We start from the raw sequence: 13880 nt of genomic DNA, 5'->3' as shown, positions 1-13880 counted from the left end.
TTTATGGTTAGCAGATGGAATATGGTACAAATTCTATAGGAACATGTTGACGATGTCATTCTTAATTAGTTTTGATGATTCCTTTTTCTAGTCTTTCTTTGCAGCTTCTGCCTTTGCTCTCCACCTTCTTTTTTTTATCTCTTTTTCTAATAATCTGTTTCTTTCGCTGAACCTAGAGTTGCGAAATTTTTGCACCATAATGAGTATGCTTGTGGAGCGTCTGAACCTTTTGCAATGTGTTTGTGGCTATCAAGTCTACAATTTCACTGGGCTTGACTTCTACATCTTTTTGAAGGATTGAGAAATATATATTCAAGGGCATGGTCTTGTCTCATTTTCTCTCAAAAAAGTATATGATTAGCAAATTACTAAAGATATTAAAAATCAATTGGTTTAGAGAGTTCCCCAATGTCCAATCAAGTATTTTACTTTGCAATTAAAAAAAAAAAAAAAAAAAAAAAAAAAAAAATTGGAATTGGTTGACATTTCACCTGAATCTATTTCTTGGTTTCGGTCATTTTAAACAATAGCTATCTTGGTCTCATAATTGTACCCAAGTTCTTTGAAAGCCAAAGGATTATGTCATATGATCAATCCTTTGTTGCATTTCCCTTCCATTAATGAATTTGATGATTGTTACAGACTAGTTGGTTTTGATGTGTAATGAAGTTTATGTGATTTGTTGCATTGTAAATCTATAAGGTATAGCAAATGACCAAAAATCTAGGAATGGCAACGGGTCGGGTTTGGGCCGGGTTTTTTCATATCCGGACTCGACCCCCGGGCCAAGACCCGCGGCCCGTTTACTAAACGGATTTTTTTTCCGGGCCCCGTCCCTCATGACCAATCCAGACTTCCAGCCCAAAATCAGAAACAAATTTTTTTTTTTTTTTGAGAGAATTAGAAACAAAAATTTTGATTTATGATTTTTCGGCCCAAAATCACAAACACAAACACAAATCCAAACACAATCACAAACATAAACATAGAAATCACAAAAACAGATTTCAGATCTACGATTTTCCGTTTCAAAATCACAAACTAAACACAAATTTCAGATCTATGATTTTCATTTTTCCCTTTTAGAAATCATAAACACAAACACAAACTCACATGATTGAGGCGAACTGAACCCAGAAAAAAAGAAAAAAAAGAAAAAAGAAAAAAAATGGAGAATGAGGTGGAGTGAGGCCGTGTCACGCTTGTGGCCATGGGCGAGGAAGATGAGAGGGGCAGAGGACTATGCGACAGTGCGAGATCGGCGACGGCAAGGACGAAACGGAGTTGAGAGAGTAGAGAGCCTGTGTGGTGGCGGCGTGGGGTAAAGCCGGTGCGACGGCAACGTGAGGAAGATGAGAGGGGCAGAGGACTCAGTCTGCTTGTGGTCGTGTGTGTTGTGGGCTTGTGGTCGTGTGTGTGAGAGAGCTGAAAGATGAAGAGGGAGAGGCAGAGGTGTGAGTTGAAAGCCTGAAATGCAGAGAGAAGTAGAAAAGTTTAGGGTTTTTAACTATATATATGTGAGGGTAATTTAGTAATTATATATATAATCGAGTCTTATCCGGGTCGGGTTTCGAGTTTTTTTTATAAAACCCAAACCCGACCCGGACCCGCTTCGGGTTTTTTTTAAAAAACCTATAGCCGACCCTATTCTTTATCGGGCCGAGCCGGGTATCCGTGGGTCGGATCTAAATTGCCCTCCCTACAAAAATCGTTTGGGATAGAAAGGAAAGAGAAAGCTCATCGTGTTTGTTGAAAGAGAGAGGAAAAGAAAGAAGGGTGGGGGGATTTTGAAAGGCTGTTGAAGAACTTATTTTAAGATGAACAAAAGGCAATTGAAGACATTATTACTGATTTTAGATGTAATTGTTTTTAAAAATGAATAATAATAACTTAAAATTGAAAATGTAATCTAAAATTCAATGGGAACCCACCATCTTCAAAATTCTTGACTTTGCTAATGGATTTGCGACATGAACTATACAAGGGTTTCAATAAGTTCACTAATGACTTTTCCCCCTCTAGTTACTAATGAAATTTATCAATAGAGTCAATACATTATCAAGTGATGTGAATTCGCTACAACTGTTTTAAGTTCCTTGGTTGAAACCAAAAGCTCATGTTATGTAACATAGTAAATATTCACCACTACATTCTTGAAAGGACTAGATGGTTTTGCCCTATATCCTTTTAAATTAGAACTCATTAGGCAATTTTCATCCTACCATTAACAAACAATAGAAGCTATTCTAAACTTCATTTCCCTTCTTATCATTACCCTTTTAAGCAATTTGAGCAAAGTTTTTCTATTGAAAATTTATATAATGTGACTCAAAGACATATCTTGTCGATGCACAACAAAAAATGTATACAATAATTACACGACTAGAGCCATTAGATGGTTAAGTCAATTGCTCCTATTTGCTTTAACAAGAGAAATGAAAAGGAATTTTCACACAAAGAAACAAATCTCTTATGTAATGTCCTAAAATGTTAATGATTGCACACAGACATATGCCCAAGGCATAAATTAGTCCAAAAAATGTATAAAGATGATATTTTTTTTCCGGTTTGGTTTTTGGATACAATAATGTTAAGAGTGGTTGACTAGTAGTAGAGTCCAAAAATGTCTACAAGACTTGAAAGCGAGAGTAGCCAGGGCCCCAAGATCTGCAGTGACTCTCTTATGCACAACATACATAACCACTAGCGTTGTCCAACTTCCATGCACTTATGGTCTTCAATCAGCACAACAATTTGCCAAGGAACTCTCTTCCTCAAAAAGAGCTCCTCCACTCTAGATCTTGTTGAAATAAGTCTGCAAAAATCAAGCTATACAGCCTCAGTTAATGCTTTTTGCACAACCAGGCATTTAGTTGCATGCCATTTGGTCGCACAAGGAAGAACTGCAACAACCTGCCATCGCATGAAATGGCATCCATATGATAGAAATGCAACAGCCTGCCATCACATGATTTGGCTTCATAGCCAAAACCACCCTACCCACACCATCTCTGCCAGTGTCCCTCAATTGTCAGCAACATCCACAACACTCCACAACTGGATACACTTGCTTTGGTACTTTCTTGCAGTTACTCTGATCTACCTGTTGTGCAATAGAGACTTGTACATACCTGCAAAACAAAACATTATCTCTCCTTAAGCACACTCTTTTGCACCCTTAAACATCAATCTATAAAAATTTGGATCCTCCGTCCATTAAGCCAACCACTGCTTCAAAGAGCAAGGTGAAATTAACTCAATTCCGAGGCTTAAATCTAATCCCAACAAAATAGCCTAAGCACTTCAGGGATAAAAGATCAAATTTTTCCTCTACCTCTTTGCATAAGAAATACTTACCATCACTCAATACGTTTCATTTCACTATTTTGATTTGATGAGTAAGTCCTAATGCATTCCACACAAAAATGTCTCCATCTAAGAACTATGACCCTCAAATGAGAATCCATTACCTGAGTTCCCCCTACTTTCAATGGTAACTTATTTTGACCTTATATCATGAGTCCATATCAGCTTATCAGTAGCTCCTCACCTTGAGATAGGGGTGACTAAAATTTGAGCAGGCACCTCAGGAGAGTATCACTCCCTAACTTGGGGTTGTTTCCAAGTCAACGTGTCAAGATAACTTTACATAACTATTAATAGATGCAGATTGTTTTAAATTTTCTAAGGTCATCCCAAGATTAAATACAAAAAATATAAGATTTTCAAAAAACAAATGACAATGATTATGAAAGTGTAGCATCTTTCCACTATGATTATGATACATTCTGCAAAATAATAAAACAATGGGAAGAATATGAGAAAACTTATTTCTAGATGTAATACAAAAATGATAGCAAGTAAAACACAAGGGCTTACAAATCTAAGCAGGCTAAATTCTACAACTTTCAACCTTGTCAACACAGTTGCTTGCCTTCTCAAGTCATATTACTGTAAAAAAGAGTATGTCTCAGATGATATGGTTAGTAATATATAATCAAGGTTGTTGTATGGTCAGGTTTTTCTATTGTCTATTGCTGTCCTTTAATTTAAATTCTATTTAAGTCTCTTTGACTGGGATAAGGTACGTTTTGGAGATAGGTCTTTTGGTTTGTTTCAGCTTTGCCAGGTCATGATCCGAAATGGGTATGGACAACCTTAAGCCAATAATTTGATTTAGAGTGAAAGTTTTAGAAAGGTGGAAAAACTTTCATGTACATCAAGAGGCAAAAGCATAAAAGTCTTATGCTAAAAATTTACATAATTAAGACTTTTGAACTATGAGTTTTACATAGTCCATGTCGTAGCAGTAGCACCCATGTTCTTTTAAACTCGATCAAGGTCTTGTCAATGCTTATACACAAGCATTACATTGGTGATAGGACAATGATGTGAATGATGATTTCCTTACATTGCAGAACAAAAGTTGCACATAGCTAAGGTCATTTAGTACTACTTACTATTCAATATTCTATTATGGTTTATCACTGATTCATCATGGCATGTCTAACAATTGAACAATATATTGTCATTCAACACATGTTGTGGTGACAGATAAATCAAAATTAAATCTTCTAGCATAAAAGATTGTCTCTGGTGAGAGCTTTTTATTTAGTTGTTTATCACACATCTGTTTACATATAGGTACAAGCTTAGCTTCCTAATTATGATATCTTAAGCAAATTACCTAAACCACTACTGATGCAGATATAGGTCCTTTTAGGTTGACCCATGAATCAATCATGAAGAATGTAGATGATATTTGGATATATCAAGAACTCAGTTGAATTAGTTGGTCAATGAGGACATTTTGCATATCCACAATTATTACTCATAAAAGTAAGTTTTGCTCAAGGTCCAAATGTTTGAAATGTTGAACATTCAGTAATTGCAATTTTAATCTGAAGTTTGTTGCTTTATGAGAATCACATTAACAATGTCCTCAAACATGCTAATACAAATCATTTTAATAAATTTTATAATTGTTATCCCACTTTAAAATAGTAAAAATTTCAGAGCAGAGTAGGAAAAAAAAAGAATATAAAAATTAGCGGAAAAAGAGCATTTTCTTTGGTTGAAGGTTAGTAAACAACCATATAAAACCTTCGAGGAAGCTAGATGCCTATATCTAGTAGACTAATCATTGTGATTGTGATCTATACATGAGTTCACATCTATAATATGTAAAGACAGTTAATTCAAAGGAAAAAGAAAAAAGATAATGCAGCAATCGCCAAAACTAAGATTAAAAAAGATATGTAATGACAGTTAATTCAAAGGAAAGGGTAAAAAAGATAAAATTGGATTCATTGACTTACAGAGTATTCTAGATTCCTGCTAATCACTGATCTCCTCACCACATTCGAAGTACTCTTCACAGTCAGAGTCACCATGGGGCATAAATTCCGTGAGACTTTCAATCCTTTTTGGGTGTGGCACATCATTAGAGCTTCCTTCTCCACTAGGTCCTGCACCATTGTAATCGTCACAAATTCGCTTTGCTCTTTTACCTTCCACTACCACTGCCAAATTGTCGAAATTATGATGGGGAACATCCAAGTCCTCACAAGGAATGATGCTGGTGTTGCTACTCTGAACCATAGTTCGGTTGAGTTCTTCTATGTCTTTCTTATATATCATTCGGAACCCGCATTTCTTCACCGAATCATGGGGATCAATTTTAATGCCAATCTGACTCAATTCATTTGCTTCACATTCGTTCAGTAATTTTATGTCCTCCTCCTCGAAGAATTGAGGAAGCAAATAAACTAGCCAAATATGATCTGAAAATAAACCATCTGGGAATGACTCATCAAGCATGAGATCACTGCCTATGTCAGTAAACATTACTTTTCCATTTGCTATGAACTGACAACCTGGTGGAAATTTAAGAAGAGAAGAAAGTACAGCACAAACAGCAATCCCCATCCAGTCATCACACAAATGAGAAGAAGGTTCTTTTATATTCACTTCAGCCCCAATACTTTGATAGATAAACCACTTCGGTATTACACTTCCAGGAATAAACATATCATATCTCCAATTGAATAAATCAGCATATATACGACGAGAGAATCCCTAAAACAAACAAAGCAAGTTGTTTATAAAATACAGAGAGAGAGAGAGAGAGAAAGAGAGAGAGAGAGAGAGAGACCTGATGGTGCTTCCTTATTACTGCCAAAAAAATGTCAATGAAATCTTCATTATCAGCCAGTTTACAGCAATTTGTAAGATAAAGCTGTCCCTTACAAGAAGAATTAGGTTTTTGGAGATCTCGTACCGTTTCCAGTGAGGTACAACCATCTCCCCTAATTATTATGATATCTATTGGAAAATTTGGCAATGATCGAAGACTCGTGCAATTCGTCAAATCTAATGCTGCCAACTTACATAGTTGACTGATGCTATCAGGAAGGTAAACAAAACTATTCTCACTTAGATTTATAAATTCTAAAGAGAATAAGCAACCAATATCATTAGAGATTTCCCTGAGATTGCAGTCTTGTAGATTCAATTCAGTCAAAGAACACAAACCCGATAGAGAGGACAACCCCACGGGATCTGTAATTTTTGGCCTTGAAAAAAATTGGAGGAGATCATACCAAGATGTAGAGTTAAATGATGATAATCCCTTACATCCCTTGAAAGATAGCACTTTAAGATTTTTTAAGAGACCAATGGAAGAAGGCACCTCTCTTATTGCAGTTCCACTTATATCCAACTCCTCTACACTTTCAGCGTTACCCACAATCTCAGGTAGTCTCTCAAGTTTTGAGCATCCCGAAAGATTCACATCTTTAAGCAACTTCAAATTAAAAATGTTGCTTGGCAGACCCGTAAGACTTTTGCAATCTACCATATTCAATAAAACAAGGCCTGTCAAATGCCCAATTGATGTGGGTAATTTAGTAATAGCAGTTCCACCCAAATAAAGCTTTAATACACGTTGCATGTTTTCTCCAAATTCTGGAATCTTTTTTAGTTTTGAACAACCAGAAAGAATAAGAACCTCGAGAGACTCCATTTCAAACTTGCTTGGAAGAGTTTTGACATTTACACAGCCTTGGAGATTGAGAAGAGTAAGCCTATTATGAACCAAAGTTGAAGAGTGAATCTCACGTAAATTTAAACAATCTTCAAGAACCATTTCCTTAAGATTTGGGACTCTGAGCAAATCAGGGGTTTCTTTAAGGTTTGTAGACCCATTCATTTGGATAATTTGCAACTTCTCAAAAGACTATTAAAAGCAACCAAAAAAAAAAAAAAAGAACAATTAGCTTCATCAAATCCCTACAATTTAATGGAACTTAAATATAAATAAGAACAAGGATGCTTAAATTACCTTTGTTCCTTTCCAAAGTTGTTCAATGTAGCTTCCACACATGTAAAGTTCAACAAGCTCATTTGATTGGAAATTTAATGGCAAAGATTTTGAAGGGTATCCCCACCACTCAAGAAATCTTAAGCCAATAGGAAGATGTTTGGGTTCATGAAGAAGTTGAACATTATAAATTGTGAGCAATTTAAGATGATGCATCTTTGAGAAAGATTCAGGATCCCAATATGCCTCTTTTGATTCAGGCAACTTTAGGACTATGCCTTCAATTGTTTCTGTTCCCTAATAATCATGAACAAAGGGGATTAGTTAATTGCAAAATGAATGATTACCAAAACTACTTTAATTTGAACTTTTTTGAATAATATTATAGGGTATATGTTCAAGTTTTCTAAATAACCTCTTACCGTATTTTTTGTTAGTACACTATTAATGTCTTCGAATGACCACAAAATGCTACGCTTTCCAGGCTCTTCAGGGCACTTGTCTTGAACTATTTTCCTGCCCATGTCTTGTAATAAATCATGCATCCACACTCCAAGGGAATTTATTTTTATGAGAGATTTCTCAACTAGAACCACTAATCCAATACCAGGGTAAAGGTCAAGATAATGTAGTTTCCTCACTACACAATTTTTGTCCTCATGATTAAAGAAACATGCAATATACAAGAATATTTTTTTCTCTGTATCGTGTAGTTCATCATAACTTATTTTAAGTACTTCGAAAATTGCACGATCCGAGAATTTTTGAAGCCTTAATAATATATTTTCCCATTGATCGATGTCTCTATTGAACAAAGTGGAACCCAAAATCTCAATAGCTAAAGGAAGGCCTTTAGTATATTGTACGACATCTTTGGATAGCTGTAGATAATCTTCGGGAGGGCGGACTTTTTTAAAAGCTTTCAAACTCAAAAGATGAAGAGCTTCATCATCACTCAATCCTTTAGCTTCGTATATTTTATCTACTTCAAGTATATCTAGAAAACGCTTGTCCCTTGTTGTTATGATAACTCTACTTCCAGAACCAAACCAATTATGCTTGCCAACTAACTTTTCCAACTGGTTTAATTGGCTTACATCATCAAGAACGAGAAGAATTCTTTTATGACTTAATCTATTTTTTATCACAAAAACTCCCTCATTGACATCTTGTATACTCTCGTTTAATATTTTTCTAATAAGTTGATTTTGCAATGAAAGTACACCTTCTTTTTCACAAACCTCCCTAACATTATCGAGAAAGCAACAACCATCAAACTCCCTCCAAACCCTACTAAAAACAACTCTCTATTCCCCCCATCCCCCAAATCCCTATTATGCGAACATCATTAGACCCTATAGCCAAACATGATTCCAATTCCATCACTTGTGATTCTATTCCTACAAAGTCTTCAATATCTTCAAAGAATGCATAATTCAATTTATGCCATAACTCTCCCACAATATCTTGGATAAGTTGTGCCTCGGACCTACAATGAAGGGAGAATGATATCTAGTAAATACCATCCATAAATAGTACCAAAAAAGATAGTAGACATCCAATGTTCTATTCTGTTGGTTAAACCAAGAAAAAGTAAATAACTTGGTGCAAGAGAAATTTGAAAGAATTACAAAATGTAAATTAGTTAGATAAAGTAAAAATAAAAATGAAGTGTGAACATCTACGTTGCTTTACTTAAAGTTCAAAACAAGTCTTAAGATAAGAAGATAATTTATTTGAAGTTTGAACATCTAAAAACAAGTAATATGTCAAATTGGATTACCCATCCTGTAGGTGCCGCCCTTTGAGATTTGCCACTTTTTCTAAAGCAGCTTTCCATGTTTGCACTTTCTCTATATCGTCCTTGAAGCGTTCTTCATGTTTAAAAAAGGCTTCGGCAAAGGTGCCTGTTTGTTTTCGTACATCAGATGGGTCCACCTTATAAAATATTGGCAAAACAGTCATGCATCCAATTATCTTTGTAAGTTCATCCAAGCACCATGTTGATGATGCAAAGTTTCTTGAGAGAACGACAATTGCAAATTTCGATTCTTTTATTGCTTTCAAGAGCTCCGGTGAAATAGGTTTTCCTATCTCAAGATTTTCCTCGTCTCTAAAGGTAGCTATGCCCTTCTGCCTCAAAGCGGTATATAAATGGTCTGTAAAACTAGTGCGGGTGTCCTCACCTCTAAAACTAAGAAAGACATCATATTTCCACCGAGGTGTTGAAGATGAAAATGATGACGAAGAGGAGGCCTTCTGAGAGCTAATGGAAGACATTGGAGATTTGTTGGCGGCAAGTATTGAACTACAGTAAAGAAAAATAAATAAATAAATAAAAGAGGTAGTTTTCAATTAAAATTGACAGAAAAAGTAAAAGAAAAAAATTTAGAGAAAAAAGGAATGATTTGATATGGATCTTTTATTTTAAGGAGGGAGTGAAAGGATAGAATAAAAGAGATGGACGTGTATAAAGTGAAAGCTTATGCATTTGAGAAATGAATTTGCAGTAGTGATTGTAAAGCTCAAAAATATCTTAGAAACAACACATGATTCAATTCCTATTATATAATTGCTTTTTTAATAAAGGAATGACTATTATTTTTTCTTTTGTTTGCGAGTATGTGAAAGAGAGACGAAAGACATTAATAAAATAAACAAAGGTCACAACAATCTTTCAACTACACCCAATTTGCTAATTACCTCACACCATTTAATTTTGTTAAAAAAATAATAGTAAGGAAAAAATAAAAAAACAAGCCAGCGTCAGTGATCCTAGCCTTGCTGGGCATTCACATCCTCTATTTTCAGTGAATTCAACATTTTTTGTTTGTTTATATTTTAAACAAAGTGGATAACTCACGGTATTATGATTGTTATTTATACAGAAATTTATTTAACTAACGTTAAATCATTTCAAAAGCATCCTCTGTGTTTGTAATTTAACGATCACAGTTCGTATAAGACTAGACAAATTCAGATACTATAAAACAAAAGGTCAAAACCCAGGAAAAAAAATCTGTATGTTCCTCCTCACCTTTCCCTCCGCTTTCTCATCATCCAAAAGAGAAATCGAAACATATAAATAAATATAAAAAGAATGAAAGAAAGAAATAAAACAGAGAATTCACACAAAACATTGCATAAGAGAATAGATAGGACCTTGAGGCAGTGGCGGCGCCACACCCTGACCTGAAAAAAAAATTATATATAATAATTTAAATTTTTTTATTTGTTTACCCTTAAAAAAAATTAGGAACACCTTCAAGTAAAATTAGGAACATCCTCAAATAATAAAAAAAAAAAAAAAAAAAAATTATTTGTCCTACTTTCAAGAAAAAAAAAAAACCCAAAAAAGTTTTTTGAACTAAAATCTGAAAAGAAAAAAAAAAAAATTGTAACAGAGCAAGCTCACCAGGGAAAAAAAAAGCCACGGATTACAGATGGTAGCAAACCCACGGATTACAGATGCAAACCCACGGATTGGGTCTTCATGTAAAGCAATTACCTGTTTGCTGGATCTATTCTTCAGAGAAGAAAAAGTAAGAGAGGAAGAGAAAGAGGTAGAGCAAGTGAAGGCTGAAGCTGTGAGAGAGAAATAATTTGTTGCTTTACTCTGTTTGAAAAACTGGGGAAAACGAAGTACAGTAGAGACAGAGAAGCATATGTTTGGGAAGAAGGAAAGCTCATTAAAGACCGGCAGAAATTATCACTTATCAGATTCAGATTGCTTGGAAAATGTGACAGTGGGAATGAGCAGAGCTGTCTCTTTATTTGTTTTAATTATTTTCAAATTTAAAAAGGCAAGTCTTTTCTCATCTTTTGTTTAATTTATTTTTAAACTTAAGAAACCAGGTCTAAGGCTTGACCTGAAGGGCTAGTGATTAGTGAGGTGCCCACTGACTGATCACTAAGAACTTTTTTTTTTTTTGAGAAACGACTAAGAACTTATATCTAATGAGTTGTGAATTTTAGATATTTTTTATATATCATTTTAACGGACTTATATATATGAAAGTATTATATAAAAATTTATATAAATATCTATATAAATTTATATATTACCTTTGTCACTTTATATTTATAAATTTTTATATTACCTTGTCACTTTATTAATATTTGTTCCCCTTTTTGGTTGTTGGTGATGGTTGGTGTTGGTATTATTGAGATACAATTAATTAATTGTCTTCTAGTATATTATGATTTTTTTTTAGAGATAATTACAACATATTTAAACTCTTTCCTCCCTAAACATCTAAGCACCTTGTGTATAGAGAGATGTCAATTCAGTTACAAAATCCTTGATAGTTGTAGTTGCACGATTTTCCTGGCCCAACTTATATTGATTAGGCCCTGGCCCAAAGCGCAACCCACAATAATTATTTGTAGAGGATGGGTGAAAGAGCTTAGCCTTAGTGAACTTGCTCGGTCTAGTGCATGGACAATATTGTTTGCAAAAAGAGAATAAAAACACCCGAATGGACCTTTCTCAAGTCTGATTTTATTTCTTTTTTGTTCTTGATACAGTTCTCCCCCCTTTTCTTTGAGGGACTCTACTACATTATATATTTCTCTTCTTTTCATCTCAACCTTACACCTGTTAATCATCCAGGCATCCACTCGAGCACCTGTCCCATCAGACGCCCTCATCAGTCCCTTTGTGAGTTGCAGAGGCCAAGGCGGTACTGTTCAGGAGTCTTTTCCTCATTAATGCGGCCAAGAGGGTGGTTGGGGCGCAATTAATGTGGTGGTATCCTTCCAAAGATATTTTGGATTTAATTCATTTTATATGTTGGGAAGATGAGCTGAAATGGCTGGGGAAAGTTCCTCGTCTGGGCTTCGTGATGTCCGAGGAGGAGTTACTCCTCGGACAGGTTTCCTTGGCGCTATTGGGATTGAGTAACGCTTCATATGAGGCTTATCTTCGGACAGGACGCTCCTCGGACGGGCCTGAGTTTGGAATAGCCCATCATTTTTGGGCCGGGCCCCACAATAGCCCCTCAAAACTCCGGTTTTTACCTCCCTCCTAGGAGAAAAGCGGGGTTTTGATGTTTGTGAGTGGAGGGAAATAAGGAGATCGTGGAGCGCGCGTGCGGACCGTTACTTTTGACGCACTACAATTTATGAGGCGTGGCCATTAACTTCTGGAGGCGTTATGTTCCCTTCATCCAACGGCTTGGCGCGGATCGAACGGCCATCGTTTTTTCCCGTATTTTTAGGCAAGGATGATTTTCTCTCTCTCCTCCCGGCTATATAAGACGTCAGAGGGGTTCAGTTCCTTCTTTCATCTGCATTTCACAAACCCCAAAAGACTCCAGAGAACTCCATCGAATCCCAGAGATACACAAACACTTGCGTCCGTTACGCCGCCGTAGCCGTTTTTGTGAAGCGTTTCGTCCAAGAGAGATTTCCAGGCGTCCCCTTGAGCGTTTTGTGAAGGTACCAGTACATTTCGCTTTTCTCTCCGTTTCAATTCCCTCCTCGGACTCTACTTTTCTTTTCAGTCTTTACTTTCATTTCCCCAGTTCAGTTCAGATGGGTAGATTCGAAAAATTAGTAAAAACTCTTGCCGCTATGGAAGCCTTTAGGGCGAAATACCACATTCCCCCGGGGGTTGGGCTGCGGCACTGTCCTCTTGAAGGAATATTGACCGATAGAGTTGAGGGAGAAGTCGTTATCCCCATGATTGCTTTCATAGAGGGAGGGATGACCCTTCCCATGCGTAGGATCACAAGGGAATACCTGTTCAACCATAGGTTGACGCCGTATCAGTGTGCCCCGAATATGTTCAAGATACTAGGCTGTGTAGACGTCTTAGACGAGCGGATGAATCTAGGCCTTACTTGGCACGATGTGGCTTATCTGTACGAATGTCACCGCCTCGGGGATGATGGGTATTATCTCAAGTCCCGGAACGAGGACGTTAGGTTGATCTCTTGTCTTCCAGTTTCCAATAAGACCGTGAATAATGACTTCCTCATTGCTTCTGGGGAGTGGTTCGACGGTATTCATTGTCCAACTCGGGCAGGAAACCCAGGTGCGGCGCTTTTAGGATTGGTCCTTTTTGGGAAAGGATTTAGTGTTGAGGGGTTATTTTCCTTGCTTTCTTTGTAATTGGAAAATTTCATGGTCTAACCTCACTTTTCTTGGTTTGTTTGCAGACAAAGCTCACGTTGCTCCTCGGCTAAGTCTTGTGAACGTGCCAGCGCTAAACTATCTTCTCAGGTCGGAGATTTAAACTACCGAGGACGGACAGTTGCGTGCGGCCCATCTGGTTTTGGGCTATCAACCTCTGAGCAGCGCTTTCCAGGCAGTCGGTCACGCTATAAGGGCTGGCAGTCCGAGGCTGGCTAGAATTGACGTGTCCCAGGACGGATTCCTAGCCGACCACGATTTGCCGCCAGTTGTGTTGCCAGGTGTCAGAAATCCCTACTTAGCAGAGCAGCTACCTCCGGTAAACGAGCCTGGTGCTGCTGTTTTAGTTGAAGAAGGAGCTGAATTATCTCGTCTTTCCCTTGAGGAAGAAATAGACAAGTTTTACTTCGAGGAGGAAATTCAG

The 13880-nt window shown here is 36.7% G+C and overlaps 1 protein-coding gene and 1 pseudogene across 1 annotated transcript in view; both read right to left on the bottom strand.

The window, feature by feature from the left end:
* The window catches only part of LOC126725047 (disease resistance protein RUN1-like), an 86456-nt gene extending 75329 nt beyond the window's left edge, over nucleotides 1–11127 (bottom strand). The window contains exon 1 of the transcript XR_007655276.1: nucleotides 10830–11127. The gene's annotated coding sequence lies outside the window, so the exon portion shown is untranslated. The remainder of the gene's footprint in view (nucleotides 1–10829) is intronic.
* Nucleotides 2447–10885, bottom strand: LOC126725051 (disease resistance protein RUN1-like; annotated as a pseudogene).
* Nucleotides 11128–13880: the final 2753 nt, after the last annotated feature.

Source organism: Quercus robur, chromosome 5 (genome assembly GCF_932294415.1).
Source record: "Quercus robur chromosome 5, dhQueRobu3.1, whole genome shotgun sequence".
NCBI lineage: Eukaryota > Viridiplantae > Streptophyta > Magnoliopsida > Fagales > Fagaceae > Quercus > Quercus robur.
This window is presented reverse-complemented; position numbering and strand designations above follow the sequence as displayed.